This window comes from Triticum urartu, chromosome 5A (genome assembly GCF_056163025.1).
Source record: "Triticum urartu cultivar PI428250 chromosome 5A, HENAU_Tu73, whole genome shotgun sequence".
NCBI lineage: Eukaryota > Viridiplantae > Streptophyta > Magnoliopsida > Poales > Poaceae > Triticum > Triticum urartu.
The window spans coordinates 260,290,806-260,316,542 of NC_141877.1; positions in this window are offsets into that span (position 1 = coordinate 260,290,806).

The following is a 25,737-nucleotide window of genomic DNA, read 5'->3' on the forward strand; positions in this document are numbered from 1 at the left end:
CATGGGGTCTGACGGCGGGGGAAATCCTAAGTTCGTCTCCCCACCGGATGCGATTCCAGGGGCCTATATGGCTCCAGAATTAAGAAGGCAGCCTCCCTCGGCTGGAGGGGGCGTGCCTGTTCCGCCGGTGACCTCTGTCCATCCAGAGGTGTCGGATGCTTTGTTGGTGGCGTTACGAGACGCTTCCATTATTGACGAACACCGTGCCCTTATGGGTGCGGTGATTGAGAAGATTCAGTCAACCGAGAGTGGACTGAACGAAGCCTGTATCAGCCTTATAAGAGGCTTTGATGTATGTTTTATAAGTTGCCGAAGAGTGTCATAGTATAGATAGTAGCCCCTGATACCCTGTTCGGTGAAAGAAGGAACCAGACAAGGGATCACATTGATGATCACAGGAAGACTCATTGAGTGATATTGATTTCTCTTCTGTTCCAAGCAGATACCTATAGCGGCTGCTGCCTCTCGTACTACGGAGAGCTCCGGACCGAATCAAAGTCTGGAGCGGGCCATAGAAGAAATTGGCCAATTAAAATGCAGTTGAGAGATAAACAAGGTATGCACAAGCGTTGCACGCATTTATTGTGAAACAAATGTTCAGTATGAAATAAGCTGCATAATTTGTGCTAGGGGTTATGACCGAAGTCGAGGCCCTCAAAAGGGCCGTTGCCGAGGCCGAGAAAAAGGCGGCCATGGAGCGGACTCTTCGTGAGAAACACAAAGCCAGAGTTATTAAAGCTGAGCAGGAGCTGCAAGAGGCCGTAAGTAAATGCGAAGCCTTGGAGCAGAGTTTAACGGAGAAAGAGTCCGAACTCACCAAGGCACGTCAAGCCACAAGCGACGCCCGGGGGGAAACCCAAAGCGCCCTGCAGGGGATCCAAGAGGCGAGGAAGATCGCGGCGGGTAAGGCTTTCCTATGCAAAGCAAGTATTTGAAGGGAAAACTATGTTTCTGATTGTGAATCTGGACTTCTCAGGTGTATTTGCCGAGCTACCTCACAGTATATTGGATGCCGCTCAATTCTACACCGCCGATAAGCTCTTTTGGTCGCAGTATTTGGCACCGAATTATCCGGTGCCTTTTGCCGATCAACTAAAACAGCTGATTAAACTGCATAAGGCGGCCGAACTGGCCATGAAAGATATGGCTATCCGGCTATGGCCTGCCGAGCCGATTCCAAGCAGCTACATCAGGCTCGTGAGGCGGCTTGTAAGCGCTTGCCCTCGACTTGACGTCATCAAGCGGTCGGTCTGTATAGAAGGAGCGTGAATGGCCTTCGCCCTCGCAAAGGTGCACTGGGGGAAGATGGATGTCGAAAAGCTAGTAACCGAGGGACCGCCAGAGGGGAAGGAGCACCGCAAGCCCGAATTGTATTATTAGAGTGTGCTGAAAGGATCCTACCTTGCAGCGGAGCTATGTACCAAGGACATTATATTTCCATGAACGCCAATCATGTTGTCCTTTGTAATGTTTGAACAAGGTCGTTTTGTATGTCGCCTGTTATATAAAAGTTTACCCTCCTGTGCGGCCGTTTGTATGTTAAGGCTCAGAGTTGGCCAGTCGTTGGCTTCTGCCCCCACGTAAGAAGTACGGGGGTGTTCGGGATAAACCTGAGCACTCTTTATCCCAGTTTTGGGTCCTTCGAAGGAGGTGCTCAGCACAACGAACCAGGCAATCGGACTATAGGGCTTTATCACTCTCACTTAGCCATAGGAGCTTTAGTATGGTCGGTGCAACCCCTTGTGTTCGGGAGACCGTACTAGGGGATCTATAAGCGCCTGATCGGAAAAAAAGCCGATCGATCCATGCTACATTGGATATGGCATTATGCGGGAGAAATCCTTAAAGATTTTGTGACCGCTCGAACAGCTGACCAGCTCTCGCTGTATCATGACAGTCATTTTTCGGCTTTCTCTACTGAGGTGCTCATCCGGAAGAACCGGGACACAACCGCAGTAGTTCTCCCAGTGCTACCTTAGCCGATATAGCAGAACGTAAGGTACCAAAACATGGGAGCCGGGCAAACCCAACTATTGACCCAAGACATGATTTGGAGCTGATGCATATAATGCTATAAGTTTGGGGTGCCTAACTTCCATGAAGGTGTTCGGACTTTTATTGCCGTGTTACGGGGAAAACGAAGCCCCTGGAATATTTAAGGCATATCATTGTGTACGGATGCCATTTGACGAAATGATTTCAATAAGAAATAATCAGCAGGTAAACGTCATATAAATCCACATATTGTATTTGAATAATACGTCTATGCGTATGGGTACAAGTAATGTGATAAAAAAGGAGTTGTGATAGCAGCACCTGCTATGACCAGGGGGAAGAGGTTGGGTGCGGATCCGTTTTGCAGCCGGACGTTTGCTGCGGGGAATGTCTATGGATCCCCTGACGCGTTTGAGCTTCCTCTATGGAGTCTGTCCTGGTCGGTGCAAAGGTGAACCTGCGAAGGAAATATAAGAAATGTTTGCGTGCCGGAGGGCGGTTGAACCGCTGAGTTCGGCCTGTCATGGCCTTCGTTGGAGTGTTTAGTTGAGCTCTGGACGAGATGGGGTATCCTTCCGCAAAGTAGTTCGGAGCCCCTTGACGGTGTCCAGGAGCCTGGGCATCGACTCGAGGTTTGGCTGCAAGGTGGTACTCGTTGTTCCTGCTGCTAAAGCAGTGATGTATTTGTTGGTGCCGAAGGAAGGTTCAGCCCTGCCATGAACCGTGATGACGCCGCGTGGACTGGGCATTTTGAGCTTACGATAGGCATAATGTGGCACCGCATTGAATCGAGCAAACGCGGTTCACCCGAGTAGTGCTTGATAGTCACTGCGGAAAGGGGCGATTTCAAAGATTAACTCTTCGATACGGTAATTTTCTGGTGATCCGAAGATTACCTCGAGGGCAATGGAGCCTGTACAGCTAACTTCCATACCTGGTATGATGCCTTTAAAAGTGGTTTTAGTGGGCTTGATCGCTGAATGACTGATGCCCATCTTGCGCATTATGTCTTGGTAAAGTAGATTTAAACTGCTACCTCCATCCATAAGGACTCGAGTGAGGTGGAACCCGTCTACTATTGGATCGAGGATTAGTGCGGCTGGATTGCCCCGATTGGCATTAACCAGACGATCCGTGCGGTTGAAGGTGACCGGCCCTAGCTTATATTGTGGGACGGCGAGCTCCATTGAGCCGTCGTCCCTAAGGGTGCATATCTGGTCCAAGTGGGCAATTTGGGTGGTATTTACCACATTCACTGATTGAATATGGAGGGATTTCTTTTGCCCTCCTGCGTTCGGCGATCTGGGCTCCTCATCGCTATCGTCGCTTTGAGACCCCTCTTCGTTTTTGGCGCCTGCCTTGCTGGCTTGTTTGAAGACCCAGCATTATCTGTTGGTATGGGTGGCTGGCGTTTCTGGGGTGCCATGAATTTGGCATTGGCGAGTGAGTATGCGGTCCAGACTAGATGGACCCGGATTTGTATTTTTGGGCGGTCCTTTTCGTTGACCGGACTTTGAGCCCCTGAACCCGGCATTAACTATCATATTTTTGGCATTTTCACCATATTTGCGGCGCTTGTGTTTATTGCATCGTTGTTTGCCATTGCTATCCCTGGCTTGTGATATGCCAGGTTTGCTTGATGTATTGATACTACGAGCCAACCAGCTATCTTCGCCCGCACAAAAGCGGGTCAAAAGTGTCGTGAGGGCTGCCATGGATTTTGGCTTCTCTTGGCCGAGGTGCCGGGCGAGCCATTCATCACGGATATTATGCTTAAATGCCGCTAAGGCCTCTGCATCCGGACAGTCGAGAATTTTGTTCTTCTTGGTAAGGAACCAGGTCCAGAATTTCCTGGCCGATTCCCCTGGCTGCTGAGTTATATGACTTAAATCGTCAGCGTCCGGTGGTCGCACGTAAGTGCCCTGGAAATTGTCCAGGAATGCCTCTACCAGGTTCTCCCAACTTCCTATGGAATTTGCCGGCAAGCTATTGAGCCAATGTCGAGACGACCCTTTGAGTTTGAGCGGGAGATACTTGATGGCATGTAGACCATCCCCGCGGGACATATGAATGTGGAGGAAGAAGTCTTCTATCCATACCGCAGGGTCTGTAGTACCATCGTATGATTCGATGTTTACGGGTTTAAACCCTTCTGGGAATTCGTGATCCATTACTTCATCAATGAAGCATAAGGAGTGTGCGGCGCCTCTGTGCCGGGCTATATCGCGACGTGGTTCATACGAGTCTTGTCTGCCGTGTCTGGCTCGGCCGGATTTACTTTTAGTGTATCCGGCGTGACGATCATCGTCGCGTATTAGTGCACGCCCCCATGATCCATAGATTGATCTTGCATGTTTTGCCTTGTTTTCCAATACGTCTCGCAGGTCCCGTGTGTTGCCCCGGGCCTTGGTATTTTTGTTTGAGTGGCGGCGGGGTGCAGGCTAAACTTCAGGCCGAAACGCCTCTCTGGCTCGGCCACGAGGTGGCCGGTCAGCCGCATCGTACACTGGTGATGTAGTTTTCAATGCTTCCTCCTCGAAGTGGGGTAGCAACCTGCACTATGGGTAATTCTTGGAGGGGCGCTCGAGTTCGTATTCCTTGGCCGCAAGGACTTCGGTCCATCTGTCTGCTAGCAAGTCTTGATCAGCTTGAGGCTGTTGTTGCTTTTTCTTTAGGCTATTTGTTGTGGCCATAAGCCGGAGCTTGAAGCGTTCCTGCTCGACGGGATCCTCAGGCATGATAAATTCTTCGTCGCCGAGGCTCACCTCATCTTCGGAGAGAGGCATGTAATTGTCCTCCTCTGATTCTCCATCTGCTGCCTGCTCTGGAGGGCTAGCTTGTTCACCCTCCCACTTTACATCGTGCTGGAGGGGATTGTGGTTTTCTTTGGCACTATCCGGAGTGTTATTGTCTCTTGTGTCAGTATCACTACTTTTGCTGTGGCGGGACTTAGAGCGGCGCCGCTGACGTCGACGCTTGGGTTGCTTTTTGGAGGGGTCATCCTCCGCTGTCTCGTCGCCATTGCCTTCTTTGGGGTTGTCCACCATGTATATATCATATGATGAGGTGGCGGTCCAGCGCCCTGTGGGCGGTGGTTCCTGTTCGTCTCCTGCATCGTCGTCCATACCGTCGATGTCTTCAGAATCAAAGTCGAGCATGTCGGTTAAATCATCGACATTGGCTACTAAGTGGGTGGTGGGTAGGCAGCAAATTTCTTCGTCGTCTGCATCCCATTCTAGCCGGACATAGTTCGGCCAAGGTTCTCCTGTCAAGGAGAGAGACCTTAATGAATTTAGCACATCGCCGAAAGGCAAGTGCTGAAAGATATCCGCGGAGGTAAACTCCATGATCGGCGCCCAATTGGATTTGATAGGCACGGATGTAGGCGGCTCGGAGTCCGTGGCCGGAGACGAATCCAGTGGTTAGGCAACACGGCTCTCGTAAGGGGTGAAATCAGTATCCGGCTCTATCGCCAGTGAGAGTGCGGCCTCCATGGCGGGGTCAATCCCTCCGTCCTCGGATGGTGCAATTTGCTCCAGATTGAAGGCCGGAGTAGTTGTAGGTGTGATCTCCTGAACACTGTCCGATGGTACAGATAAATCATGCTCGTCGTGATTGTGCGGCGCACCTGACACGGGCTCGAATCCGTCGAAGAGCAAGTCTCAGCGGATGTCGGCAGTGTAGTTTAGGTTTCCGAACCTGACCTGACGGCCAGGGGCGTAGCTCTCGATTTGCTTCAGATGGCCAAGCGAGTTGGCCCGTAGTGCGAAGCCACCGAATATAAAGATCTGTCCAGGGAGGAAAACTTCACCCTAGACTGCATCGTTACCAATGATCGAAGGAGCCATCAAGCCTTACAGTGATGGCACGGTGGAACTCTCAATGAAAGCACCAATGTCGGTGTCAAAACCGGCGGATCTCGGGTAGGGGATCCCGAATTGTGCGTCTAAGGCGGATGGTAATAGGAGGCAGGGGACACGATGTTTACCCAGGTTCGGGCCCTCTCGATGGAGGTAAAACCCTACATCCTACTTGATTGATCTTGATGATATGAGTATTACAAGAGTTGATCTACCACGAGATCGTAGAGGCTAAACCCTAGAAGCTAGCCTATGGTATGATTGTTGTTGTCCTACGGACTAAACCCTCCGGTTTATATAGACACCGGAGGGGGCTACGGTTACACGGAGTCGGTTACAAGGGAGGAGATCTACATATCCGTATTGCCAAGCTTTCCTTCTATGCCAAGTAAAGTCCCATCCGGACACGGGACGAAGTCTTCAATCTTGTATCTTCATAGTCCAACAGTCTGGCCAAAGGATAGTTCGGCTGTCCGAAGACCCCCTAATCCAGGACTCCCTCACAACTCTTTATCCCTTTCTTATTCAGTACATGGGATGTGTAAAGATTACCCCTCTTGCGACATGCCTACCATGCGGTTATGCCTCTAAGTCGTGCTCCGACACGTGGGAGATATCCGCATCATGGGTGTTACAAACCTTCACCAACCCAAGACCCACACGCTTCCGAAGAACAAAGTGAGGGCCCTCAACCTCAAGAACAATACCAAGGGCAAGGTCAATCTCAAGATGGTGTTGTAACATCAAGTGATGCCCAAGGTCAAGTTCCCTCCTCCGAGCAAGTTCAAGATCAAGAGCTTCCACGAGATCAAGAACAAGCTCAAGACGACGCTCAAGATGATCAAGTGACCACTCCTCATCACACCCGGAGGAGGAATTGGAGCATCATGCCGCCAAGGTTGCTTCCAAGCTCTCCACCAAGGATCATCTCATGACAAATGTGCTTGGAAGCTTAAGGAAGGGGGTAAGCACTCGTAGACAATTAGCCAACTATTGTGAACATCACGCGTTTGTCTCGTGTGTTGAACCCCAAAAGGTCTATGAGGCGCTCGAAGATCCGGATTGGCTCAATGCCATGCATGAAGAACTCAATAACTCCGAGCACAACAAAGTGTGAAGATTGGTGCTAAGGCCTACGGGGAACCACAATGTCATTGGAACCAAGTGGATATTCAAGAACAAGCAAGATGCTCATGGGATTATCATTCGCAACAAGGCTCGCTTGGTAGCACAAGGCTACTCCCAAGTCGAGGGTATCGACTACAGTGAAACCTTTGCTCCCATTGCTCGTCTTGAATCCATTCGCATGTTAATTGCATATGCTTCTCATCATAACTTTAAGTTACAACAAATGGATGTGAAGAGTGCTTTCCTTAATGGTCCTATTAATGAATTGGTTTATGTCAAGCAACCCCCCGGATTCGAGGATCCCTACTTTCCCGATCACGTGTATCAACTCGATAAGGCACTCTATGGCCATAAACAAGCCCCACGTGCATGGTATGACCACCTTACCGAGTTGTTACAAGACCGTGGTTTTGAAGTTGGGCTAGTCGACCCCACTCTTTTTACTAAGAAGGTCAAAGGGGAGTTGTTTGTGTGCCAATTATATGTTGATGATATTATCATTGGTTCCCCTAACAAAGCTTGCAATGAGGAATTGCCGCTCTCATGACCTCAAAGTTCGAGATGTCTTCCATGGGAGAGTTGAAGTTCTTTCTCGGGTTCGAAGTGAAGCAAAGGAGAGAAGGAACCTTCATCAACCAAGCCAAATACACTCAAGACATGCTCAAGAGATTCAAGCTAAGTGATGTCAAGCCGGATTCCACTCCCATGCCCACCAAGTGCCAACTTGACATTGATCCCAATGGTAAAGTGGTGGATCAGAAGGTATATCGCTCCATGATTAGCTCCTTGCTTTACCTTTGTGCATCTAGACCGGATATCATGTTGAGTGTGGGAATTTATGCACGGTTTCAAGCCGCACCTAAGGAAAGTCACTTTGTGGCAGTCAAGCGAATCTTTCGATATTTGGCTCATACCCCAAACTTTGGCTTATGGTACCCAAGAGGAGCAAACTTCAATCTCGTAGGTTATTCAGACTCGGATTGGGCGGGAGACAAAGTGGATAGGAAGTCCACTTCTGGAGGGTACCAATTCTTGGTTGCTCTTTGGTGAGTTGGTCTTCCAAGAAGCAAAGTTGTGTGTCTCTCTCGTGCACGGAAGCAGAGTATGTGGCTGCCGGTAGTTGTTGTGCACAACTATTATGGATGAGGCAAACTTTAAAGGATTACGGTGTCACGTCTGACAAAGTGCCTCTTTGGTGTGACAATGAAAGTGCCGTCAATATTTCTCTCAACCCGGTGCAACACTTCAAGACAAAGCATATTGAGATTAGGTATCACTTCATCCGGGATCACATTAGGCGAGGGGAGATCGAGCTCAACTATGTCAACACTCATGATAACCTTGCATATATTTTCATGAAGCCTTTGGATGAAGCAAGATTTCGCGAGTGAAGGCATGAGCTAAATATCATTGATTCAAGCAATGTGACTTGAACCCTTGCACACCCCACCTCACTCAACTTGTTGTCTAGTTTAGGTGTAGGCATGGACATAGGGGGAGTGTTGTTCTCTCAATGAACTTTCCCTCCCCCCATAATGCATAAACTAACCAAACTCTTTCACATTAGCCATTTTTTATGGTACTTGTGCTTCAAAGATGAGTGTTGGTCATGGGCCCAAGGTTAAAATCTTCGTGGCGCCATACCTCTGAACTCAAACATAGGTGGCCTCGGCCACTGCCCTCTCTTGGAGAGGTGTGTGTCTTCGTTCTTTTTGTCAGTTTTTTTGTGTGTGTGTGTTCTAATTTTTTTCTCGGTTTCTTCTCTTGAGCTAAGCCCTTTTTGGTCGGTCCTTTTTGCGGCAGAGCAGTACTACCGCTGCGTGCACGGTACTACCGCTGACAAGCATCAAGCGGTACTACCGCCCACCCCAGCGGTACTACCGCTGCGAGCGGGCGATGGGGGGGTTATGTCGGGGCAGGGGGAGTTATTTCTCCCCCATACCCATTCGCCCCCACTCGCTCGTCTTCCTCGTCGCTCCAGCGACCTCTCGCCGCAGGAGGGGCCTAGCCGGCCGCCACTTTTGGGCCGTCTCTCCCCATTTCCTCTGGTGGAGTCGATCCCCACCACGTCCTCTAGCCATGGATGCCGGTATATCCCCCGTTCCCATTCTCTCTTTGCCTAGATCTTGCATCTAGTTTTTAGGGGCAATAGGCATTGTTCTTCTCGTCTTTTGGCTAAGGCGAGGCTTGAGTAGGATGGAGATGGCTTCTAGGTTGTATGGATTGAAGTTTGGTAGGTTTCTTTTTGAATTTGGCATCTCTGGTAGTGCCGGATCTGTCCACGGCAGTAGGGAACCGCCGTTCCCCGTCTGGCGTGGTACTACCGCCCTCCTTGAGCGGTACTACCACACAAGCGGTACTACCGCTGTTGGATCGCGGTACTACCGCTGGATGCCCAGTTCCATCTTTTCCTACCAAGTTTTGATCCTTGTTGTTTTGTTTGGTGGTTCATGCTCTTTCTTTCATGTGTTTCTTCTAGTTGTGTGTTTTGGTTCCAGGTGATGATCATCCTAAGCAGCAGGTCCGCCGTGTCAACCCCGGTTGTGCAACATCAAATTGCTACCACACATCTGAGTCAGCAGGTGGTTCCTCAAGTGCTCCATCGCCGCCCGCGGGCGCTTCCTCAAGTGCTCCAAAGCTCTCGAAGAAATCTGCCAGCAAGCCAAAGGGGAAGACTGTGACTGAGATGACTGCCAAGGAATTTTGGGCAAAGCATCGCTGTGACCCCTATGAGGAAGATCAAGATCCCACTTTGGTCAACCGCCCGTTCTGGAACCGCTTTCAGTTCGCCATCTTTTTTGATGTGATCAAGGCTAAGAAGAATCACTTTGTTGATGTCCGTTCCATCGACACCGATCCTATGGAAAAGGACCCTGAGTACTTTGGCGAAGCCCTTCAGATGTGCACTCAGTTGAACATTCTCAGAATCATGCAGTTCAACAAGGACTTTGATGTCGATATCATATGCCAATTCTATGCCACTGTCCATCTTGGAACTGATGCAGAAAGAACTCTGACTTGGATGACAAATGGCAAGTTGCTCACTGTCACGTAGAAGGCCTTCATGGAGTTACTTGGGGTGGAAGATCACGGGCTTGAGAATCCAGTCAGCTTCCGTCCTCATCGCAATGTCACCTCCACTCACAAGCAAGCACTCTGGCCCTACTGTTCTTAGAAGGTCAACCCCAAGACAAAGAAGGTAACCTATGAGCTGTCTACCTATCTGGACATCCTTCACCGTGTCTTTCGCGAGACTCTTTTCCTGTGCATTGGGAATCTGGATATGGTCCACTCCTATCTTGTGGACATGCTTCTCTTCTGCCAGCATGAGAAGGAAGAAACCACTGGAGAGTCCCTGGACATTTCTCATGTTATGTGGTCTGAACTTCTGTCTGCCATTTCTGAGTGCAAGTGCCCGATCTATGGTCCTTTCATCATGCTGCTCATTGAGAAAGCCTAGGCACATCACTATCCCAGGGTTGCGCTGGAAACTAGAGAGTTGATTTCTCATGATATCAAGCGTTTGAGGAAGGACAACTGGGGCACCCAGGCCTCTCGATCTGATGATCCACCTTCTGAGGCTGACATGGAGTCCGAGGACGAGGCTGAGGCCGACAAGGATGAGGACTATGAGCCCTCCGGTGTGGAGCCCTCATGGGCTAAGAGGATTAAGCGCAAGATGAAGAAAATTTTCTGCATGGAGTCTCATGGCCAGTACATGTCTCATGTCTCTGAGAAGAAGGACCGCAGACGTCACAAGGAGCTCATGCGCCAGTTGGGTGCCACTGTTAACAGCGGATCTGAGGAGAGGATCACTGATGAGGAGGAGTGGGTTCAGCAGCATTGCCAGTGGACCGACTTAGACACAGAGCAGTTTCCGACCGACGACGGCGGTGCAGACGATCCCGATGAGATGTGATGTTCGACATCCTCAGCTTGCTATCACCTGGAGCCGTAGCAACGCTCTTTGCCCTTTTGGTGTCTCGCTGCCAAAGGGGGAGAGAGTTTAGGGATTTGTGTTGTTGCCGTGTTGCGAGTGTGTCTTTGTGTTTTGTGGTGTCTTGTGTTTTCTCGTCATTTTTCTTGGTTTGGTTTGGTGCCAGTGAGACCTAAGTTCTAGACATATGATGTGAGACATATGCTACCTTATCTTTACCTTTATTATCTATGTCTATCTAGTACTGTGGTATCTTATGAGTTGCATGCTTATCTTGTTTTATACCCTGCTCTCATGTATCATATGCTTAGAATTGTTGGACTATAAAATATAGGGGGAGTGTTGATCCTAATGTGTGTGTCTTGCTTTCCAAAGGCACTACTAACTAGGTGCACACATTCAGGGGGAGCCCGTCTATATTTTTTAGTTCTAAGTATCTTTATTTTCTTGTCTTATCCCTGTGCAAATCCCGGGTTGTCATCAATCCACCAAAAAGGGGGAGATTGTTAAGGCATATCTCTCTCGATGTAGTTTTGGTGATTGATGACAACATGTTTGCGAACTAACCGTGTGCTTTGAGCATTTGAGAGATTCATCCTTTGCCACGAGACGATTTCTTTCCCCTCGGAGTGTTTTTCAAGACGGTGTAGCTCTTTCGTTTCTTGTTTGGTGGACTAGTTTCGTAGGAGTCACCGTACTATCAAGAGGGGGTCCGCTTTGGTAAGGCTAGGGTGGAATCATCACGTACACTTTCGTTTCACACCCTCTGGGCCTTCCCGCGTCGTTGGAGGTTTGATTCCCTGCTGAATGGGCAGTCTTTGGCCCCAGCGGTAGTACCGCGGTGCCCAGCGGTAGTACCGCTTGAGGGTCCTCAGCGGCAGTACCGCTGCGGTACTGGGCCACTACCGCCTCGACTCGAGGGGGCGCATCTCGTGTCGGGTTGAGCGGCACTTGTAGCGGTAGTAGGTGCGGTAGTACCGCCCTACCACCGCGGCAGTACCGCGCTGGGCACGGTCCCTCCTCTATCTTCAAGCCCTCCTAGGCTAGGCGGTAGTACCGCAAGGGGGAGCGGTAGTACCGCTGGGTGATATGTCTCCAATGTATCTATAATTTTTGATTGCTCCATGCTATGTTATCTATTGTTTTGGGCAATATTGTGCTTTATTATCCACTTTTATATTCTTTTTGGGACTAACCTATTAACCGGAGGCATAGCCCAGAATTGTTGTTTTTTGCCTATTTCAGTGTTTCGAAGAAAAGGAATATCAAACGGAGTCGAAACAGAACGAAATCAACTGGAGAAGTTATTTTTGGAAGGAAAGCTACCAGATGGACTTGGACCCCACGTCAGGAGCCAAGGGAGGCGCTCACGAGGGTGGGGGCGCCCCCCAGGGCACGCACCCTACCTCGTGGGGCCCCCGAAGCTCCACCAACGTACTTCCTGCACCCATATATACTCACGTACCCTAAAACTTTTAGAACAGACAATAGATCGGGAGTTCCGCCGCCAGAAGCCTCCGTAGCCACCGAAAACCAATCTAGACCCGTTCCGGCACCCTGTCGGAGGGGGCCATCCCTCTCCGGTGGCCATCTTCATCATCCCAGTGCTCTCCATGACGAGGAGGGAGTAGTTCTCCCTCGGGGCTGAGGGTATGTACCAGTAGCTATGTGTTTGATATCTCTCTCTCGTCTTCTTGAGGTGATACGATCTTGATGTATCGCGAGCTTTGCTATTATAGTTGGATCCTATGATGTTTTCTCCACCCTCTACTCTCTTGTAATGAATTGAGTTTCCCCTTTGAAGTTATCTTATCGGATTGAGTCCTTAAAGATTTGAGAACACTTGATGTATGTCTTGTCGTGGATATCTGTGGTGACAATGGGATATCACGTGATTCACTTGATGTATGTTTTGGTGATCAACTTGCGGGTTCAGCCCATGAACCTATGCATAGGGGTTGGCACACGTTTTTGTCGTGATTCTCCGGTAGAAACTTTGGGGCACTCTTTGAGGTCCTTTTTGTTGGTTGAATAGATGAATCTAAGATTGTGTGATGCATATCGTATAATCATACCCACGGATACTTGAGGTGACATTGGAGTATCTAGGTGACATTAGGGTTTTGGTTGATTTGTGTCTTAAGGTGTTATTCTAGTACGAACTCTAGGGCTGTTTGTGACACTTATAGGAATAGCCCAACGGATTGATTGGAAAGAATAACTTTGAGGTGGTTTCGTACCCTACTGAGGGAGTCCTGGATTAGGGGGTGTCCAGATAGCCAGACTATACCTTCGGCCGGACTCCTGGACTATGAAGATACAAGATTGAAGACTTCGTCCCATGTCCGGAAGGGACTTTCCTTGGCGTGGAAGGCAAGCTTGGCAATACGGATATGTAGATCTCCTACCATTGTAACCGACTCTGTGTAACCCTAGCCCTCTCCGGCGTCTATATAAACTGGAGAGTTTTAGTCCGTAGGACGAACAACAATCATACCATAGGCTAGCTTCTAGGGTTTAGCCCCCTTGATCTCGTGGTAGATCTACTCTTGTACTACCCATATCATCAATATTAATCAAGCAAGACGTAGGGTTTTACCTCCATCAAGAGGGCCCGAACCTGGGTAAAACATCGTGTCCCCTGCCTCCTGTTACCATCCGACCTAGACGCATAGTTTGGGACCCCCTACCCGAGATCCGCCGGTTTTGACACCGACATTGGTTCTTTCATTGAGAGTTCCTCTGTGTTATCACTTTTAGGCCTGATGGATTCTCCGGTCATCAACGGCGATGCGATCCAGGGTGAGACTTTTCTCCCTGGACAGATCTTCGTATTCTGCGGCCTTGCACTGCGGGCCAATTCGCTTGGTCATCTGGAGCAGATCGAAAGCTACGCCCCTGGCCATCAGGTCAGATTTGGAAGTTTGAACTACACGACCGACATCCGCGGAGACTTGATCTTCGACAGATTCGAGCCACAGCCGAGCACGCCGCACTGTCACGATGGGCATGATTTAGCTCTGCCGCCGAACAGTGCCCTGGAGGCCGCACCTGTGTCCGCTCCGACCCCTAGCTCGGAGCCGATCACACCAACCGAGGATGGGTGGTTATACACCGCCTCGGGGGCTGCAATCTCTACGGCGATCGAGCCAAACACTAGCCCTATTCTCTACGAAGCCCGTGACTCCAAGGAGCCAGACTCCTCTCCAGACTCCTCTCCAGACTCCGAGCCCTCCGCGCCCCGACCGATCGAACCCGATTGGGCGCCGATCATGGAGTTCACCCCCGCGGACATCTTTCAGCACTCGCCCTTCAGCGATATTCTGAATTCACTAAAGTCTCCCTCTTTGTTAGGAGAGCCCTGGTCGGACTATGGTCAGCAAGGTTGGGATGCGGATTATGAAGAAATTCAAAGCCCACCCACCACCCACTTCATAGCCACTATCGATGATTTAACTGACATGCTCGACTTTGACTCCGAAGACATCGACGGTATGGACGCCGATGTAGGAGATGATCAAGAACCAGCGCCTATAGGGCACTGGAAAGCCACCTCGTCGTATGATATATACATGGTGGACACCCCAAAACAAGGTAATGGCGATGGAACAGCGGAGGATGACCCCTCCAAGAAGCAGCCTAAGCGTCAGCGGTGCCGCTCTAAATCCCGCCAAAACAAAAACGGTGATTCCGGCACGGGGGATAATAACACCCCGGACAGTGCCAAAGACAACCACCTCCAGCAAGATTCAGCACAGGAGGATAGAGAAGCCAGCCCTCATGAGAGAGCGGCAGACAGAGAGGTCGGGGACGATAATTATATTTTTTTGACCGGGACGATAATTATATGCCTCCCTCTGAAGACGAGGCAAGCCTCGACGACGATGAATTTGTCATGCCGGAGGATCCCGTCGAACAAGAGTGTTTCAAACGCAGGCTTATGGCCACGGCGAGCAGCCTCAAGAAAAAACAGCAACAGCTTAGAGCTGATCAAGATTTGCTAGCCGACAGATGGACTGAAGTCCTTGCGGCCGAAGAGTATGAACTCGAACGCCCCTCCAAGAGCTACCCAAAGCGCAGGTTGCTACCCCAATTAGAGGAGGAAGCACTTAAACCTACATCACCAACGCATGATGCGGCCGACCGGCCACCCCGTGGCTGTGACAGAGAGGCCTCTCGGCCCTCCACTCAAGCCGCACCCCGGCGCCGCTCAAAAACCACCAAGGCATGGGAAAATGTGCCAGACCTGCGAGATATATTGGAGGACAAGGCAAGGCAAACAAGATCGATCTACGGATCACGTGGGCACCCCACGGCACGAGACGGTACTCGTCATGCCGGATACAGTAAATCCGGCCGGGCCGAACACAGTAGACACAGCTCGTTTGAGATGCGTCGTGATGTAGCCCAATACAGAGGCGTCGCACACCCACTATGCTTCACAGATGAAGTAATGGATCATCAAATCCCCGAGGGTTTCAAACCCGTGAACATCGAATCATACGATGGCACAACAGATCCTGCGGTATGGATCGAGGACTATCTCCTTCATATCCACATGGCCCGCGGTGATGACCTACACGCCATCAAATACCTCCCACTCAAGCTTAAAGGACCTGCCCGGCATTGGCTTAACAGCTTGCCAGCAGAATCAATTGGTTGTTGGGAGGACCTAGAAGCCGCATTCCTCGACAATTTCCAGGGCACTTATGTGCGACCACCAGACGCCGATGACCTAAGCCACATAATTCAGCAGCCAGAGGAATCAGCCAGACAATTCAGGACACGGTTCCTAACCAAGAAAAATCAAATCGTCGACTGTCCGGACGCAGAGGCCCTAGCAGCCTTCAAGCATAACATCCGCGACGAGTGGCTTGCACGGCACCTAGGACAGGAAGAGCCCAAATCTATGGCAGCCCTCACGACACTTATGACCCGCTTTTGCGCGGGAGAAGACAGCTGGCTAGCTCGCAGCAATAACATGACCAAGAGCCCTGGTAATTTGGATACCAAGGACAGCAGTGGCAGGTCGTGTCGCAACAAGCAAAAGCGCCGCATTAACGACGACAATGCTGAGGATACAGCAGTTAATGCCAGATTCAGAGGCTCTAAACCCGATCAGCGGAAAAAGCCATTCAAAAGAAATACTCCGGGCCCGTCCAGTTTGGACCGAATACTCGACCGCTCATGCCAGATAAATGGCACCCCCGAAAAACCAGCCAATCACACCAACAGGGATTGTTGGGTGTTCAAGCAGGGACAAGGGGCTGCATACGGCGGCTATCGCAGCGGAAGTACAAAGCAGCCTCTCAAGGCAATTCTCCAGTCCGGCCATTAAACGTCCAAACACCATCAAGCGCGCCCGGAGTAACCTACAACAAGACCGCCTGGCACATTCCGAGCAAGCGTAGCAATGCGGCCCCAACCCCAGCCCTGGCAAACTTGCGAAACCAGTGTTGCGCGTACATAACTACGCTCTAGAAATACCATGGGCACAGGGGGAGGGGCACCATCACGGCACGCCCGAAACGCGGCTTAAACCACACTATGGGCTTCCGATTTCTTAATTTTTTCTAATTTTCAGGACTCCATTCTTCGGAAGGCTTGTCCAGCAGTACAATTGCTGCACAAACGATACAACCAGGGAAGCAGAAAGCTACGGCGCACTACGGAACTCTAAGGTGGTCTCTATAACGAGCAGTATACCTGTTTCGCATAACATTCCGCAGCTCGCCCCTAGAAAGGACATATTTGATAGTACCATCTTTTGCTTATCGCACTATTTGTATCGTTCTGCTTTGATCGCAGCTTTTTTAAATAAACAATGCATAACTTCCGTCTATTATTGCATTACCTCTTTTTTACGAATATATGTTCATTAATGACATGTTGCACCCGTACACTTTGGTACAGCCAATACGCCAGGGGCTTAAGTACCCCACAACATGGTGTGAGAAGTCCGAACACTTTCACAACTGCGGCACCTCGAACTTATAGCATTATATGCATCAACTCCGAATCATGTCTTGGGTCAAATGTTGGGTTTGCCCGGCTCCTATGTTTTGGTACGTTACGTTCCGTTATATCGGCTAAGGTAGCACTAGGAGAACTACTGCGATTGTGCCCCAGTTGAGCTGGGCTAAGCACCTCAGTGGAGAAAGCTAAAACTGACCGTCATGATAAGGCGAGAGCTGGTCGCTGTTCGAGAGGTTTTCGAGTCCCTAAAGACTTATGCCGCTTAGAGCGAGGAGTCGGCTTTGTCTGGCCTAGGCGTGGATAGCGCCCCAAACTCGGTCTTCCGAACACTAGGGGCTTCGCCGAAATTTAAAATTATAGAATTCTATGGCTAAGTGAGAGTGTTCAAGCATTATAGTCCGATTGCCTTGTTCGTTGTGTTGAGCGCCTCCCTCGAAGGACCCAAGAATGGGAAAAAGAGGGCTCATGTTTATCCCGTACACCCCAGCACTCGTGGCATGGGGGCAGAATCCGACGACTCGCCATCTCACAAATTTGATAAACGGCCGCACAGAAGGTAATATTTTAAATTCAAAAGCGTTGCTTAGCGCATATGAACAAGTTTTCAGCGTACAGGATCACAAATGCGAGTTTACTCAAAAATTACATCTTTGGAGCATTCATCCACTATAAGGCGGACACCCCTTAGGACGCCCTCATGATACGCTTCTGGGACGCGATGCTCCTTGCCCGGCGGCGGCCCGTCCTTCACCAGCTTCTCCGCATCCATCTTGCCCCAGTGCACTTTAGCACGGGCAAGCGCCCTACGAGCACCTTCGATGCAGACGGAGCGCTTGATCACTTCAAGCTGTGGACAGGCATCCACCAGCCGCCTCACCATCCCGAAGTAGCTCCCAGGCAGAGCCTCTCGAGGCCACAGCCAAACTATGAGGCCCTTTATGGCCTGTTCGGCAACCTTGTGGAGCTCGACCATTTGCTTCAGCTGGTCGCTCAAAGGCACCAGGTGTCCGGCCTCAGCATACTGAGACCAGAACACCTTCTCCGTCGAGCTCCCCTCTCCGGCTCGGTAGTAGGCGGCGGCATCCGACGCACTGCGGGGCAAATCTGCGAATGCTCCTGGAGAGCTCCGGACTCGGGTAAGTAACAAGTAATTGACTTTCACGTGCTTGGTTTGCATAATGAATGCCTTACCTGCCGCTATCTTCTTCATCACTTCAATTTCTTTGAGGGATTTCTGGGCTTCGGCCTTGGCAGACTTCGCACTTTTAAGGGTTGCCGCAAGCTCGAACGCTTGCGTCTTTGAGTTAAGCTCCAAACTCTCATGTTTTTTCACGAGAGCCTGGAGCTCTTTCTGCACCTCCTCCACCCGCGCCTCCTGGTTCCCTCTCTCCGTGCGCTCCGCGGCCGCTCTATTTTCGGCCTCGGACAGCGCTTGCTTAAGGGTTGCCACGTCGGTCGTGGCCCCTATAATAGCACGTTGATCCTGTCATTTTTTGCAACCACATCTTCTCTATATACTTGCGCAAGGTACTACTTACCTTCCTTCTCCTCGAGTTGCCTCTTGGCATGGCCGAGCTCGTTCTCGGACCCCGCAAGGTTTTGCTTCAGCGTATCCACCTCTGCAGTCAGTGTGGCGGAGGCCAGCAGCGAAAGCCTGCATACGCATATTCACTTGACTATGTTAGACTCCTGCGAATGTTATTAGATCCTCTATTCGGCTTTTCTTTCCGAACGCCAAACAGAGCATCAGGGGCTACTGTCTATGCGGTAATATTTTTACATATTCTTTACTTACCCCAAAGCCTGTTAGAAGGCTGGCACAGGCTTCAGTCAGTCCGCACTTGGCGGACTGAACCTTCTGGATCACCGCACTCATAATAGTGCGGTGCTCCTCGTCGATGGAGGCGCCGTTAAGCGTCTCCAGCAAATTGTCCGGTGCCTCCGGTTGGACGGAAGTCACCGGCTCGGTAGGCTCGCTCCTCTTGGAAGGAGGCTGCCTACTAGAGTCCGGAGCCATTGAAGGTTCCGGTGCGGTGTCCAGCTCAAGGCCGGACTCGGAGCCCTTGGGGGTTTTATCCCCTTTGTGCCCGGAGTCCGGGAGGTCGCCTTGCGGCGCCTCCAGGACCACCTCCTCCTGGCTTGGAACCTGTTGGGACAGCACCTCGGCGTCGTCCGTAGGGTGGGGGGAGGTAGCCGTCGGAAGCAAATTCACATCCGACAAATCCAGGGAACCGCTCGACGACACGTCGAGCCGGTCTTTGGGTGGACTGCATAAACATGTTCGGCATAAGGAAAGGCTGTGCAATGGAGGAATACTATGAATCACTCTGGTATCCGGACACTTACGATCTCGCCAGGGGCTTGGCCCTGTGCGGCCACTCCTCTTCGCTGTCGTCGGCATTGGTGGAGCCGTCCGGAGGAAGGGTTTTCCCCTTCTTGGACCCTTCGGCCTCCCCAGTTGGGGCAGCCTTCCTTTTCTTCTCTCCCCCCGCTGGAGGGGGAGAGGTCTCTTCTTCCTCCTCCTCGTCTTCACGGGAGGAGTGCGTCTTGGAGTCGTCGGATGATGAATCCGACACCCCCAGGCGCCGGGCACTCTTCCGAGTCCCCGTGGCCTTCTTCTTGGCCTTCTTCTCCGGCACCACATAGGGTGCCGGAACCAGCAGCTTCGCCAAGCGAGCGTCCGCTGGGCCTTCGGGCAAAGGAGCCGGACAGTTGATCTGTCCGGACGTCTCCTGCCAATCCTGTCAAAGGTAAGGGATCTTAAGATCCCGCATAGAGTAAAACTATGAAAAACTAATACCCTGTAAAAGGTTAAAACAGCTTACCACGAGCGCGACGCTGCGTGCTGAATCCGCGATCCTCGGTAGCGGATGCGGGGGCCTCGGCGCCCTTGAAAAGCACCTTCCAGGCATCTTCATACGTCGTGTCGAAGAGCCTGCTCAGAGTTCGGTGCTGCGCCGGGTCGAACTCCCACGGGTTGAAAGCCCGTTGTTGACACAGGAGGATCCGGCGGATGAGCATAACCTGGACTACGTTGACATTTTTGAGCTTCTTGTCCACCAGGGTTTGGACGCATCTTTGGAGTCCGGTCAGCTCTCCTTCTTGACCCCACGACAGGCCCGTCTCTTTCCAGGAGGTGATCCGCGTAGGGGGTCCGGATCGGAACTCGGGGGCTGCGACCCATTCAGGGTCGCGCGGCTCGGTGATGTAAAACCACCCCGATTGCCACCCCTTTAGGGATTCCACGAAGGAGCCCTCGGGCCATAGGACGTTGGGCATCTTGCCCACCATGGCGCCTCCGCACTCCGCCTGGGTGCCGCGCACCACCTTTGGCTTGACATTGAAAGTCTTAAGCCATAGGACGAAATGGGGGCGGATGCAGAAGAAAGCCTCGCACACGATGATAAACGCCGAGACGTTGAGGACAAAGTTCGGGGCCAGATTGTGGAAGTCCAGGCCATAGTAGAACATGAGCCCCCTAACAAATGGGTGGAGAGGGAAGCCCAGTCCGCGGAGGAAATGGGGGAGGAACGCCACCCTCTCATGGGGCCTAGGGGTGGGGATGAGCTGCCCCTCTTCGGGAAGCCGGTGCGCAATGTCGTTAGACAGGTATCCGGCCTTCCTCAGTCTTTTGATGTGTCCCTCCGTGAAGGAGGAGACCATCCACTTGCCTCCCGCTCTGGACATGGCTGGAGAAGGTTGAGGTGGGGTGTGCGGACTTGGGCGCTCGAGCTCGAGTGCACGGAAATGGATAGGCAAAGGAGGAAGAAGGCGTGGATGAAAAGGCGGATCCTTATCCCCTTATATGGGCGGACGACTATGCGCCCCCACCAGCCTGGTAAAACTCGCATATCTCCCAAGCACCGTAGTCAATGGCGCGGTTGGGTTACCCACACCCGTATTGATGAGAATCCCGGAATAAGGGGACACGATCTCTGCTTTAACAAGACGTGCCAAGGAAACTGCCTCGCTAAACGCGCTGAGGTGGGACAGTAAAACGATTCGAATAAAGACTTGGCCGTGGTGTGATGTCACGCTACGGAATACGTCAGCAGATTAGATTTGTGTAAATATCATTCTCTCTATGGCAATATGTGGAAACTTATTTTGCAGAGCTGGACACTACCTTTGTGTTCAAAATCTTCTCTGAAGTACTTGGAGGAGGAACCCGCCTTGCAATGCCGAAGACAATCTGCGCGCCGGACTCGTCGTCATTGAAGCCTGGTTCAGGGGCTACTGAGGGAGTCCTGGATTAGGGGGTGTTCGGATAGCCAGACTATACCTTCGGCCGGACTCCTGGACTATGAAGATACAAGATTGAAGACTTTGTCCCGTGTCCGGAAGGGACTTTCCTTGGCGTGGAAGGCAAGCTTGGCGATACGGATATGTAGATCTCCTACCATTGTAACCGACTCTGTGTAACCCTAGCCCTCTCCGTGTCTATATAAACCGGAGAGTTTTAGTCCGTAGGACGAACAACAATCATACCATAGGCTAGCTTCTAGGGTTTAGCCCCCTTGATCTCGTGGTAGATCTACTCTTGTACTACCCATATCATCAATATTAATCAAGCAGGACGTAGGGTTTTACCTCCATCCAGAGGGCCCGAACCTGGGTAAAACATCGTGTCCCCTGCCTCCTGTTACCATCCGACCTAGACGCACAGTTCGGGACCCCCTACCCGAGATCCGGTGGTTTTGACACCGACACCTACCATAATCTCTTCGTTTGTTCTCCGCTATTAGTGACTTTGGAGTGACTCTTTGTTGCATGTTGAGGGATAGTTATGTGATCCAATTATGTTATTATTGTTGAGGGAACTTACACTAGCGAAAGTATGAAGCCTAGGCCTTATTTCCACACATTGCAATACCGTTTACGCTCACTTTTATCATTAGTTACCTTGCTGTTTTTATATTTTCAGATTACAAAAACCTTTATCTACCATCCATATACCACTTGTATCACCATCTCTTCGCCGAACTAGTGCACCTATACAATTTACCATTGTATTGGGTGTCTTGGGGACACAAGAGACTCTTTGTCATGTGGTTGCAGGGTTGCTTGAGAGACCATCTTCATCCTACGCCTCCTACGGATTGATAAACCTTAGGTCATCCACTTGAGGGAAATTTGCTACTGTCCTACAAACCTCTGCACTTGGAGGCCCAACAACGTCTATAAGAAGAAGGTTGTGTAGTAGACATCAAGCTCATTTCTGGCGCCGTTGCCAGGGAGGTGAGTGCTTGAAGGTATATCTTTAGATCTTGCAATCGAGTCTTTTAGTTTCTTGTTTTATCACTAGTTTAGTTTATAAAAGAAAACTACAAAAAAATGAAATTAAGTTTGTCCCATACGCTTTACCTTTTTAATATCTTTCGTGAGTATGATGGAAAGGATAATTGTGCTCAAGTGCTGGAAGAAGAATTACATAGAATGTTTGGCACTAAATATTTGAATGATGAGCATGATTGCAATGTTGTTAGTATGAATTCCTTGAATATCTATGATGCTAATGATATGCAAAGCCACAAACTTGGGGAAGCTATGTTTGATAAAGATGATATTTTTTGTCCCCCAAGTTTTGATCAGCAAATTTATTATGATGAAAGCATGCCCCCTATCTATGATGATTATTGTGATGACACGTATGATTTAAAGAATAATGATAACCATGAAACTTGTCATCTTGATCTTAATTTTCAATCACATGATAGTTATTTTGTTGAGTTTGCTCCCACTATTATTCACGAGAAGAATTTTGCTTATGTGGAGAGTAGTAAATTTTCTATGCTTGTAGATCATGAAAAGAATGCTTTAAGTGCTGTTTATATTGTTGAATTCATTCATGATGCTACTGAAAATTATTATGAGGGAGGAATATATGCTTGTAGGAATTGCAATAATATCAAGTTTCCTCTCTATGTGCTTAAATTTTTGAAGTTTTGCTTGCTTTACCTTCCTATGCAAGTTGATTCTTGTTCCCATAAGTTGTTTGCTCACAAAATCCCTATGCATAGGAAGTATGTTAGACTTAAATGTGCTAGTCATATTCTTCATGATGCTCTCTTTATGTTACAATTCTTATCCTTTATGTGAGCATCATTGAAATCATCATGCCTAGCTAGGGGCATTAAACGATAGCGCTTGTTGGGAGGCAACCCAATTTTATTTTTATTCCATGTTTTTTGTTCCTGTTTAGTAATAAATAATTTATCTAGCCTTTGTTTAGATGTGGTTTTATGCTTTTAATTAGTGTTTGTGCCAAGTAGAACCTTTGGGAAGACTTGGGGAAAGTCTTGTTGATCATGCTGTAAGAAAACAGAAACTTTAGCGCTCATGAGAATTGCTGACATTTTTATTTGGAAAGTGCTATTTAGTTAATTCTTTTCGAAGATGATTAATAAATAAATTCCTCAGGTCCATAAATTTATTTGAGAATTTTATTAGTTACAGAAGTATACGTTTGATCCATATTACTATAGACTGTTCTGTTTTTGACAGATTCTGTTTTTCATGTGTTGTTTGCTTATTTTGATGAATCTATAGCTAGTAAAAGAGTTTATAAACCATAGAGAAGTTGGAATACAGTAGGTTTAAAACCAATATAAATAAAGAATGAGTTCATTACAGTACCTTGAAGTAGTTTTTTTTACTTTCGCTAACGGAGCTTACGAGTTTTCTGTTAAGTTTTGTGTTGTGAAGTTTTCAAGTTTTGGGTAAAGATTCGATGGACTATGGAACAAGGAGTGGTAAGAGCCTAAGCTTGGGGATGCCCAAAGCACCCCAAGGTAATATTCAAGTACAACCAAGAGACTAAGCTTGGGTATGCCCCGGAAGGCATCCCCTATTTCGTCTTCATTCATCGGTAACTTTACTTAGAGCTATATTTTTATTCGCCACATGATATGTGTTTTCCTTGGAGCGTCATTTTATTTTATTTAGTTTTGCTTTCTGTTTGAATAAAATACCAAGATCTTAAATTCTTAAATTTTAGAGAGTCTTCACATAGTTGCATAATTATTCAACTACTCATTGATCTTCACTTATATCTTTCGGAGTAGTTTGTCATTTGCTCTAGTGCTTCACTTATATCTTTTAGAGCATGGTGGTAGTTTTATTTTGAAGAAATAGATGAACTCTCATGCTTCACTTAGATTATTTTGAGAGTCTTAATAGCATGGTAATTTGCTTAGAATCCTAATATGCTTGGTATGCAAGATTAATAATAAAACTTTCTTATGAGTGTGTTGAATACTAAGAAAAGTTTGATGCTTGATGATTGTTTTGAGATATGGAGGTAATAATATCAAAGTCGTGCTAGTTGAGTAGTTGTGAAATTGAGAAATACTTGTGTTGAGGTTTGCAAGTCCCGTAGCATGAACGTATGGTAAACATTGTGTAACAAATTTGAAACATGAGGTGTTATTTGATTGTCCTCCTTATGAGTGGCGGTCGGGGACGAGCGATGGTCTTTTCCTACCAATCTATCCCCCTAGGAGCATGCGCGTAGTGCCGAGGTTTTTGTTGACTTGTAGATTTTTGCAATAAGTATGTGAGTTCTTTATGACTAATGTTGAGTCCCTGGATTATACGCACTCTCACCCTTCCATCCTTGCTAGCCTCTTCGGTACCGTGCATTGCCCTTTCTCACATTGAGAGTTGGCGCAAACTTCGCCGGTGCATCCAAACCCCGTGATATGATACACTCTATCACACATAAACCTCCTTATATCTTCCTCAAAACAGCCACCATACCTACCTATTATGGCATTTCCATAGCCATTCCGAGATATATTGCCATGGAAATTTCCATCATTCCGTTCATCATGACACATTCATCATTGTCATATTACTTTGCATGATCATGTAGTTGACATCGTATTTGTGACAAAGCCACTGTTCATAATTATTCCATACATGTCACTCTTGAGTCATTGCATATCCCGGTACACCGCCGAAGGCATTCATATAGAGTCATACCTTGTTCTAGTATCGAGTTGTAATCATTGAGTTGTAATAGAAGTGTGATGATCATCATTTTCTAGAGCATTGTCCCAAGTGAGGAATAAAAAAGAAGAAGGCCAAAAAAAAGAGAAAAGAGAAAGGCCATAAAAAAGAAAGGCCAAATAAAAAATGAGAGAAAAAGAGAGAAGGGACAATGCTACTATCCTTTGCCACACTTGTGCTTCAAAGTAGCACCAAGATCTTCATGATAGAGAGTCTCTTATGTTGTCACTTTCATATACTAGTGGGAATCTTTCATTATAGAACTTGGCTTGTATATTCCAACAATGGGCCTCCTCAAGTGCCCTAGGTCTTCGTGAGCAAGCAAGTTGGATGCACACCCACTTAGTTTATTTTGTTGAGCTTTCATACATTTATAACTCTAGTGCATCCGTTGCATGGCAATCCCTACTCCTTGCATTAACATCAATCGGTGGGCATCTCCATAGCCCATTGATTAGCCTCGTTGATGTGAGACTTTCTCCTTTTTTGTCTTCTCCACATAACCCCCCTCATTATATTCTATTCCACCCATAGTGCTATATCCATGGCTCGTGCTCATGTATTGCGTGAAAGTTTATGAGTTTGAGATTACTAAAGTATGAAACAATTGCTTGGCTTGTCATCGGGGTTGTGCATGATGAGAGCATTCTTGTGTGATGGAAATGAAACATGACTAAACTATATGATTTTGTAGGGATGAACTTTCTTTGGCCATGTTATTTTGAGAAGACATAATTGCTTAGTTAGTATGCTTGAAGTATTATCGTTTTTATGTCAATATGAACTTTTGTATTCAATCTTTCGGATCTAAATATTCATACCACAATTAAG